This window comes from Triticum dicoccoides, chromosome 3B (genome assembly GCF_002162155.2).
Source record: "Triticum dicoccoides isolate Atlit2015 ecotype Zavitan chromosome 3B, WEW_v2.0, whole genome shotgun sequence".
Lineage (NCBI taxonomy): Eukaryota > Viridiplantae > Streptophyta > Magnoliopsida > Poales > Poaceae > Triticum > Triticum dicoccoides.
In genome coordinates, this window is record NC_041385.1 from 480442149 (window position 1) to 480451923 (window position 9775).

Sequence of the window (9775 nt, forward strand, 5' to 3'; positions counted from 1 at the left end):
GTCTTAGTTCAAGGAGAATACGGTGAGGACTGGGTGTCCTGAGTTGTGGCTCAGAGACTGGGTGTCCGGGACTGCGTGTCCTCGAGTTTAAATACTCAGCCGCTCCAACCAGACGTACAACTGAGATAGCAGTTGGAACTGGTCTACCAAATCATTGTCTTCACCAACTAACTTGTTCTATTTCCTCAACCCTTCCATTTCCTCATTACTGTGTTGAATGTTGTTCATATCTGTGCTTGAAGACTTTGACTAAAGACTTTCTCAAATTCCTCAGTTCAATTTCTTCAGTCTGTTTGTCTTCATCTTGTTATCCTGTGATTACGCTTTCTGTACTCTGTGCTAGTCCTCATTTCATCATGATGACCATGCTTGTGTTCTGTTATGCATACTTCTGAGTACTTATTCCGCTGCAAGTAGTTCTTCTCTAAGGAATTTCCTCACCGGCAAATTCCTCAGTGAAGAATTCATAAAAATCGCCTATTCACCCCCCCCCCTCTAGTCGATATAACGCACTTTCAATTGGTATCAGAGCGAGGTACTCCCTTGTTCTGTGTTATTTTGGTTTAACCGCCTGGAGTTTTACTTATGTCGACCGCAGGTATGATCAAGGTCTCGGCTGGGTGTCCTACCTTTGATGGGACGGACTACCCCTACTGGAAGAACAAGATGCGAATGCATCTTGAGGCAATTGACAATGATCTCTGGTATGTTGTGGAAAATGGTGTCCCCTCTGTCACACCCTCACTGAACGCTACCGATGTGAAGAGATTCAAGCAACTTGATTCTCAAGCGAATAATATCATATGTGGCCATCTGAGTAAAGGACAGTATGGAAGAGTGAGTGCTTTGGAAACTGCTAAGCTTATCTGGGATAGGCTGTCCAAAGTGAATGAAGGAGTCTCAACTCAGCATGACTCTCGAGTTGATGTTCTTCGGAATCTCTTCAACCGCTTCAACAGACTCGACAATGAAAATGTCCAACAAACCTTTGATCGCCTCACTGACATCTCAAATGAGCTTCAAGCCCTCGGTGCCACTGACATCACAGATCATGAAGTAGTGAAGAAACTATTGAGATCGCTTGGTTCCTCATTTGATACTCTGGGACTGATGATACAAGAATGTGCTGATTACAAGTCTCTTGATCCTGCCGATATCCTCGAAAGGCTAAATACTCACGAGTTCCAGCTTGCTGAAAAGAGAGATCTCTATGGTTCAAACTATGGCAAACCACGTGCCCTGAAGGCCAAGGCTGTGTCTGACTCTGAATATGAGGATTCTGGTAGTAGCCTTGGTGATCCTGAAGAATTGAGCCAGGAGCTAGCACTGCTCGTGAAGAAATTCCAGAAGTTCTCAAGACGTGGTCGCTTTGGAAAATCCTCAAGAAGCAGTGATTCCTCATCCAGTGACTATAAGAGAAGGCTGTGCCACAAATGCAAAAAACCTGGTCACTATATCCAAGATTGTCCTCAGTGGGAAAAGGAAATGAAGAAGAAGAAATACAAGGATTACAGTTCTGATGATGCAAAGAAGAAGAAGAAATCGTCAAAATCTTCGTCATCAAAATCCTCGAAGTCTTCATCTCACAAGAAGAGCAGCTCCAAGAAGGCTCGGGCATTCATTGGCAAGGAAATGGACTCTGAAGCTGAATCTGAGGAAAATGATGAAGAGGAGGCGTCTGAAGAATCTGAATCTGGTGTGGCGAGTCTGGCCGTTGCTACTGCTTTCGTCAGCAAGTCTATCTTCAACACTGAAGAAACTGACCTCACCAACAAGCCTGATGAAGATAATGATGGCTACGCTCCCACCTATTGCTTCATGGCAAAAAGTGCCAAGGTACTCAAATACAACTCCTCTGTATCTAGTGAAAATGAATCTGATGAGGATCTCAAGCCCAGCTACTCTAAACTTGCTAAGATTGCTGTAAAACAACAACGGCCTTTTGAAAAGGTTCAAAACATGCTAGACAAAAGTGATGATATGTTGGGTGAAGAAATGGATCGCACTAAAGCCTTGACTGAAAATCTTCAGAGACTTCAGTCTAGGTTTGATAACCTTCAAAGTCATCATAACACTCTCTTATCTGATCATGAGAAACTTTCTTATGAATTTCTTCAAGAAAAGCAAGATCACGAGAAGCTTTCCTCTGAATCTCTTCAAAGAAAGGAAGATCTTGAAAAGCTAAGAGTGTGTTATGAAGATCTTCAGAAGGAGCGCGATTCATTACTAGCTCAACAAATCAGCGCTTCTCAGGAAGAATTTGTTCCTCCATGCTTAAAGTGCATTGAACATGAATCTGCTATTCTTCACCTGAATGTTCAAATGCTTCAACTGTTACAAATTCTTCATCTGCCTCTGCTATCACTAATTCCTCACCTGAGGACATTGCTAGTATCACTGACAATGCAGGGCTGAAGGAATTGTACATGACAGGCATGTACAAAAGCCTCAAAGGGCATCAAACACTTTGTGATGTGCTTAAAAAGCAGATCCTCAACAGAAACCCTAGGAAAGAGGGTATTGCCCTTGAGAGGAAACTCAATGCTGATGGAACATATTGGAAGCCTGAGCAGTACCCCAAAACCTCATGGGTTGCTGCAAAGGGACCTCCAGTTGATCCATCTAACTTATCTGGCTTTACATGTGAATCTCCTCATTCTTCTGATGAGTCATTTGACTCCAACTATAAACTGTTCAAAAATCAGAATGGTGAAGTATTTGCTAGATATGTTGGCACTAACTGCAGGAACGGTTCCCCTATGAAGAAAATCTGGGTTCCCAAAAGTTATGTTGAAAGTCTTCAGGTGAATGTCCTCATGACACCACCTGTGAAGAATAGGAACCCCAGATCAAATTCTTCATATGGACCAAACTCTTCATATGGATCCAAGTCCTCATACGGACCAAATTCTTCACATGGATCAAATTCCTCAACAGGATCAAAGTCCTCATATGACTATCATCGTGCTAACAACTCTGTGTCGCAGGGTAGAGCTAAGGGCTATGAATATGTGCATTATTCTACAAATCATTATGTTCATAAGTCCTCGAAGAATTTCTCTGCTTATTCATATGCTTACCCTAACCCCTCTTATGTGAAACGAAATGGTTTGGCATCTTTGCCACCTTTCTCATATGGTGCTCGCAGAGTGCTGAACTCTTTGCCACCCCTCCATATGTGGGTGGTGAAGAAAAAGAACTAATCTCTTCTGCAGGGTCAGGTCTCCAGACGTGCTTTAAAGTCTAAAGAATTTGCTGGAGACCTGACAAAATGCCTGAAAGGACGTAGGCGAATCATGATGAAATGAACCTTCATTTCACACGTCCTCATACTGCTATATCTGTTTACTGCTTGATGAAATTCATCTGATGAACTTGATATCATATTCTTCACTGATGAAGCATATGAGATTGTAAGCTACACTAATTCATCTACAGGATGATCAACCCAAAACCACTGAATGGGTCCTCAATAGTGGATGTACGAATCACATGACTGGTGACAAGAATCTATTGATGGATACTCCCTTATCACCGTCACCTCTGAAGCATATCATCTTTGCTGACAAAGGCAAAAGTCAGGTATTGGGTCTTGGTAAGGTTGCAATCTCTAAGGATAAACACATGGACAAAGTCATGCTTGTTGAGTCCTTAGGATACAATCTCATGTCAGTCTCAATGCTTTGTGATCTTGATATGGTTGTTGTCTTTCGCAAGTATCGTTGTGTTGTGATTATGGAAGCTGACAATTCTAAAGTATTCGAAGGCTTTAGGAGAGGAGATCTGTATATTGTTGATTTGTCTACAGGACCACAACCAGCCGTGTGCCTACTTGCAAAAGCTTCAGAAGGCTGGCTATGGCATCGACGACTTGGTCACGCAGGCATGAGGAATTTGAACATGCTTGCGAAGAAGAAGCACGTCATTGGCATTGAAAATGTCAAATTCCTCAAGGATCACTTATGTGGAGCCTGTGAAGCTGGAAAAATGACCAAGGCCAAGCATCCAGCGAAGACTATCATGACCACTACTCGTCCATTCGAATTGCTTCACATGGACCTCTTTGGACCTAATCATTACTCAGCAGTCACTAATGATGCATCTCTATATGGTTTTGTCATTGTTGATGATTATTCTCGATATACATGGGTACACATTGTTACTTACAAACATGAAGTGCAAGAAGTCTTCAAACGATTTTCCTCGAGGGCTTCAACCAACTTTAGTGTGAAGATCAAGCATATCAGAAGTGACAATGGAACTGAGTTCAAGAATTCTGGTCTTGATGCCTATCTTGATGAACTTGGTATTACTCATGAGTTATCTGCTCCCTATACTCCTCAGCAGAATGGCGTCGTGGAGCGCAAGAACAGAACTCTTGTTGAGATGGCTCGCACTATGCTTGATGAATACAAAACGCCTCAGCGTTTTTGGATTGATGCAATTGATACTGCTTGCCACATCATCAACAGAGTATATCTTCATAAATTCTTCAAGAAGACGGCCTATGAACTCCTCACTGACAAGAAACCCAATGTGAGTTATTTCAAAGTCTTCGGTGCTAAATGTTGGATTAGAGATCCTCACCACAACTCTAAATTTGCACCGAAAGCACATGAAGGTTTTATGATTGGTTACGGAAAGGACTCGCACACCTACAGAGTCTTCAACATTGTTCTTCACAAGATTGTTGACATTCTAGATGTGCGGTTCGATGAAACTAATGGCTCGCAAAGAGAGCACCTACCTTCTGTGTTAGATGAACCAGCACCTGAGGATGCTATCAAGCTCAAGGCAATTGAGGATGTCATTCCTACTGAAGAATCTGCTGAAGAATTCATTCCTGTTCATGAAGAACGTCGAGCTGATGCACCTGAAGAACATGATGAGGAAAATGGTGCTGAAGAAAATGCTGATCAAATTCCTCAGCGACAACCAGCTCATCCTCGCGTTGCAAAAGAAGTGCAAGTGGAGAAGATCATCGATGAAGTTAGCGCACCAGGTCCTCTCACACGCTCAAAAGCTTCACATTTATCTAACTTTTGTGGGCACTATGCTTTTGTCTCTATCATAGAGCCCACTAAGGTAGATGAAGCATTTCTGGAGCCGGAGTGGATTCAGGCTATGCAAGGAGAATTACATCAGTTCGAGCTTAACAATGTCTGGGAATTGGTCAATCGCCCAGATCCTCGCAAGCATAATATCATTGGCACAAAGTGGATCTACCGCAACAAGCAAGATGAAAGTGGCCTTGTGGTGAGGAATAAGGCACGACTAGTAGCTCAAGGCTACACACAGGTTGAAGGAATCAATTTGGATGAAACTGTTGCACCTGTTGCTAGACTTGAGGCTATTCGCATATTACTTGCTTGTGCTAACCATCATGATATCATCTTATATCAAATGGATGTGAAAAGGGCATTCCTCAATGGTAAGCTTGAGGAAGAAGTATATGTTGCTCAACCCCCAGGTTTTGAAGATCCAAAGAATCCTGACAAAGTTTTCAGACTCAATAAGGCTCTCTATGGCCTCAAGCAAGCCCCTCGGGCGTGGTATGATACATTGAAGGAATTCTTCGTGAAGAATGGCTTCACACCCAGTTCACTTGATCCTACTCTCTTTACTAAATCTTATGATGGTGAACTGTTTGTGTGCCAAATATATGTTGATGATATTATCTTTGGCTGTACTGACCAACGTTATAGTGATGAATTTGCCTATATGATGAGTGAAGAATATCAAATGTCTATGATGGGAGATTTGAAATTCTTCTTAGGTCTTCAAATTCGTCAGCAGCGCAATGGCATATTCATATCTCAGGAGAAATACCTCAAAGATGTATTGAGGAAATTCGGCATGCAAGATTGCAAAGGCGTCAAAATTCCTATGCCCACAAATGGCCATCTATGCACTGATGAAAATGGTATTGACTTCGATCACAAGGTATACCGCTCCATGATTGGTTCTTTATTGTACTTATGTGCATCTAGGCCAGATATAATGCTTAGTGTTTGCATGTGTGCCCGATTTCAAGCTGCACCGAAGGAATCACACCATAAGGTTGTGAAGCATATTCTTCAATATCTAGCTCACACACTGTCGGTGTCAAAACCGGCGGATCTCGGGTAGGGGGTTCCGAACTGTGCGTCTAGGCGGATGGTAACAGGAGATGAGGGACACAATGTTTTACCCAGGTTCGGGCCCTCTCGATGGAGGTAAAACCCTACGTCCTGCTTGATTAATATTGATGATATGGGTAGTACAAGAGTGGATCTACCATGAGATCAAGGAGGCTAAACCCTAAAGCTATCCTATGGTATGATTGTTGTAATGTATGTTCTGTCCTACGGACTAAAACCCTCCGGTTTATATAGACACCGGAGGAGGCTAGGGTTACACAGAGTCGGTTACAATGGTAGGAGATCTACATATCCGTATCGCCAAGCTTGCCTTCCACGCCAAGGAAAGTCCCATCCGGACACGGGACGGAGTCTTCAATCTTGTATCTTCGTAGTCTTGGAGTCCGGCGGACGATGATAGTCCGGCTGTCCGGACACCCCCTAGTCCGGGACTCCCTCAGTAGCCCCTGAACCAGGCTTCAATGACGATAAGTCCGGCGCGCATAATGTTCGGCATTGCAAGGCGGGTTCCTCCCTTGAATAATCCAGAGAAGATCATGAACACCAGGATAGTGTCCGGCTCTGCAAAATAAATTCCACATTCCACCGTAGAGAGAATAAAATGTACACCAGTCCAATCTGCTGACGTATTATGCGGCGTGGCATCACACCGCTACCAGGCTTTTACTCGAATCGTTTTTTATTATACCACCTCAGCACGTTTAGCGAAGCGGTTTCCTTGGCACGTCTTGTCGAAGCAGAGATCGTGTTCCCCTTATTCCGGGATTCTCATCAATACGTGCGTGGGTAGCCCAACCGTGCCCGTCGCCACGCCTCCTCCATCGAAGGTGAATCCCGAACGGTCACGGAGACGACCCTTGGTATTTTTTCCCCTTTAAAAGAGGACCAAGGTTCGTTCTTTTTCTTCAATCTCGCATCGAATCTCTTCCTTGCTCCCAGTTCCAACACCCAGAGCCTCGGATTCGAGCGCTTCGGATTCTCAACCATGTCCGGTTCTGACCTCCAGGGCCGGTGGATGCCCTCCTCCGTCATGGAGGAGGACGTATTAAAGCTGCGTGAGGCCAAGTACCTATCCTGCGAGATTTCGCACAGGCTACCCGCCCAAGGGCAGGCCGTGCCCGCCCCCAAGCCCGACGAGTACGTCGTCTTCGTATCCCACCTGCGTCGGGGTTTAGGCTTCCCGACGGACCCCTTCGTGAGAGGGCTCATGTTCTACTACGGGCTGGATTTTCACGATTTGGCTCCGGAGTCCATCCTCCATATCTCCGCATTCATTATCGTCTGTGAAGCCTTCCTCCGTGTCAGTCCCCACTTCGTCCTGTGGCTGAAGACCTTCAATGTGGAGCCGAAGATGATCGGGGGGCGTCAAGAGGAGTGCGGCGCGGCGGCCATAAGCAGAAGGGCCGATGCCCCGTGGCCCGAGGGTTCCTTCCAAGAGGAACTCGGACTATGGCAGCAGGAGTGGTTCTATATCACCGCTCCGAAGGGCAGCAAGCAGAAGCCGTCGCCTTCATTCCGCCCGGGACCTCCATGCCGACTGATGTCGTGGGTCAACCAAGGGCTCAATTGGGGGCCGTCCGAAGACGTGCCCTCATTGCAGGGCCGGATTCGAGACCTCCAAGCGAGGGAGATCAATCTGGTCGTGGTGATGCACGTTATGCTAATCAGGCGTCTTCTGCCCTGCAAACGCCGTCCTCTCCGTCTATGGGAGTTCAACCCGGAGGGACCTCGAATTCTCCAACACTTCATGGGTGCGACACCCGTGGAGATGTACAAGTTGTTCTTCGGACCGCAAGTAGCGTGTCCGGAATTGACCGAGGACGCATGCCTAAGCCGCAATCGCCCGGATACTCAGGTAAATAGCTCAGAGTCCAGACGTTCTGTTTATCTGCTTTCCTAGAGTCTCCTGACCCATTACTTCTTCACAGGAGTGGGTAGCGCGATCTAAGCTGATAAGGTGTGCGGCTCCCCTCCCAGAGACCTCACTGGAGCCCGTGCTGGTCAGAATGTTGGAGGTCGCGCCCGTAGAAGGGAGCGATGGGGAAAATAGAGGACCTATTATTTCGCCCAAAGGGGCGTCTCAGAAGGGGGGAATCAAAAACCCCTCCTTCCAGGGGGAGAAGCGGACTGCCTCCGAAGATCTGGAGGCCAAAGCCCCTAAACGGGGGAAGAGATTGTCGGTGTACTAAAGTAGGGGTACCTTAGTATCCCGAACTTGTGCATGGGCAGTCGCAGCGCCCCGCGGCAAGGCTTGCCGGGCGTCCGCCAAGATCCTTCGCTATTCCTATTACTGCCATTCAAGAACAAAGTGTTAACTGCGAAGACGAGGCCCCGGCAAGAGAAGCTTGCCGGGAAGGACAAGACCCCGGCAAGAGGAGCTTGCCGGGAAGGCCAACCAAGGCCCGGCGAGCGACAAGCTTGCGGGTGCGGCAAGACAGGGACCGCGGCAAGGCGCTTGCCGCGGCGAAGCCACAACTCTGCGCCCATGCTCCAGCACATCCGACGACGTGTCGCCGCAGGATCGCTCCTGGTGCACGTGGCGGGTAGCTGTGCAGCCAAGCGGTGCGAGGTGGCAAGTGAAGATGACTAGAAGGCCATCGTGGCGGTCGGTGGCGCCCCTAACGGTCGTTTCTCGCACTGTTTGGGCGACCGGACGGGCATTAAATGCCCTTGTCCCCTGCCGTCAGAATTAGGTAGGGGGCACTGTTGATAGCGGTTGTACCAACCCCCGTTTTTACTTTTTTTACCCCTCTCTCTACGCTGCCACCTGTCGGTGACCCCTTTAGACTATAAAAAGGAGGCCCATGCGCACGTAGAAGGGGTTCGACTCATTCGAAACCACAACACACCTACGCTCTCAAGAACCGAATAGAAACACAAAGCAGCAGTAGGAGTTTTATCTCTCCGGAGAGCTCCGAAGCTGGGTAAAATCCCTCGCGTACTTCGCCTCGATCTGCTCTTCGTGCGCCCTCCGCTCCCTTGCCGGACCGAAAAGGGGCCCTGCCCCATAGGTGTTCGTTTCCCACGACATCTTTGGCGCGCCAGGTAGGGGGGCGTCGAGGTCGTGCGTACCTGATCCGGCGTCTGCGCGCGCTACATCAACATCTTCATCGACATGCCACCGAAGAAGAAGGCTTCGGAGGTGGCCGCTCCGTCTACGACTATCCTACCGCCACCGGAGCAAACGGGCGGTGGGGTGGACGCCGGCGGAGGAGCGGGCACTGACGGGGGGACGCACGTCGTCACCAGGTCCAAGGACAAGGCCCCGCAAACTTCAGCGTCTGTACATCCACCGCACCCCTCCCAGGAGGTGCAGGATCGACAACGCCACGGTGCTCCTAGCACCGTACTCGCGTTGGAACAAGGCCAAGCTGGTGGGTCGCGGGACGCTCAAGGCCAACGTACACGTCAACACGCTGGCACGAGCGCAGTACGGTCGCCTGGACGAGATGTTGCTCCTTCTAACACTGTTAGAAGTTTGAGCATATCCCGCACCTCGCGTCGCTCGCCACCGCCACCCAAGACTCCAGAGGAAGCGCTGGCCCGAGCCCAGCTGCTTCTAGATTACCCTCCAGCGCCAGACAAGATCGATGACTGGAGGGCCACCATTCAGAGCCTCATCGGCTTCGCTAACG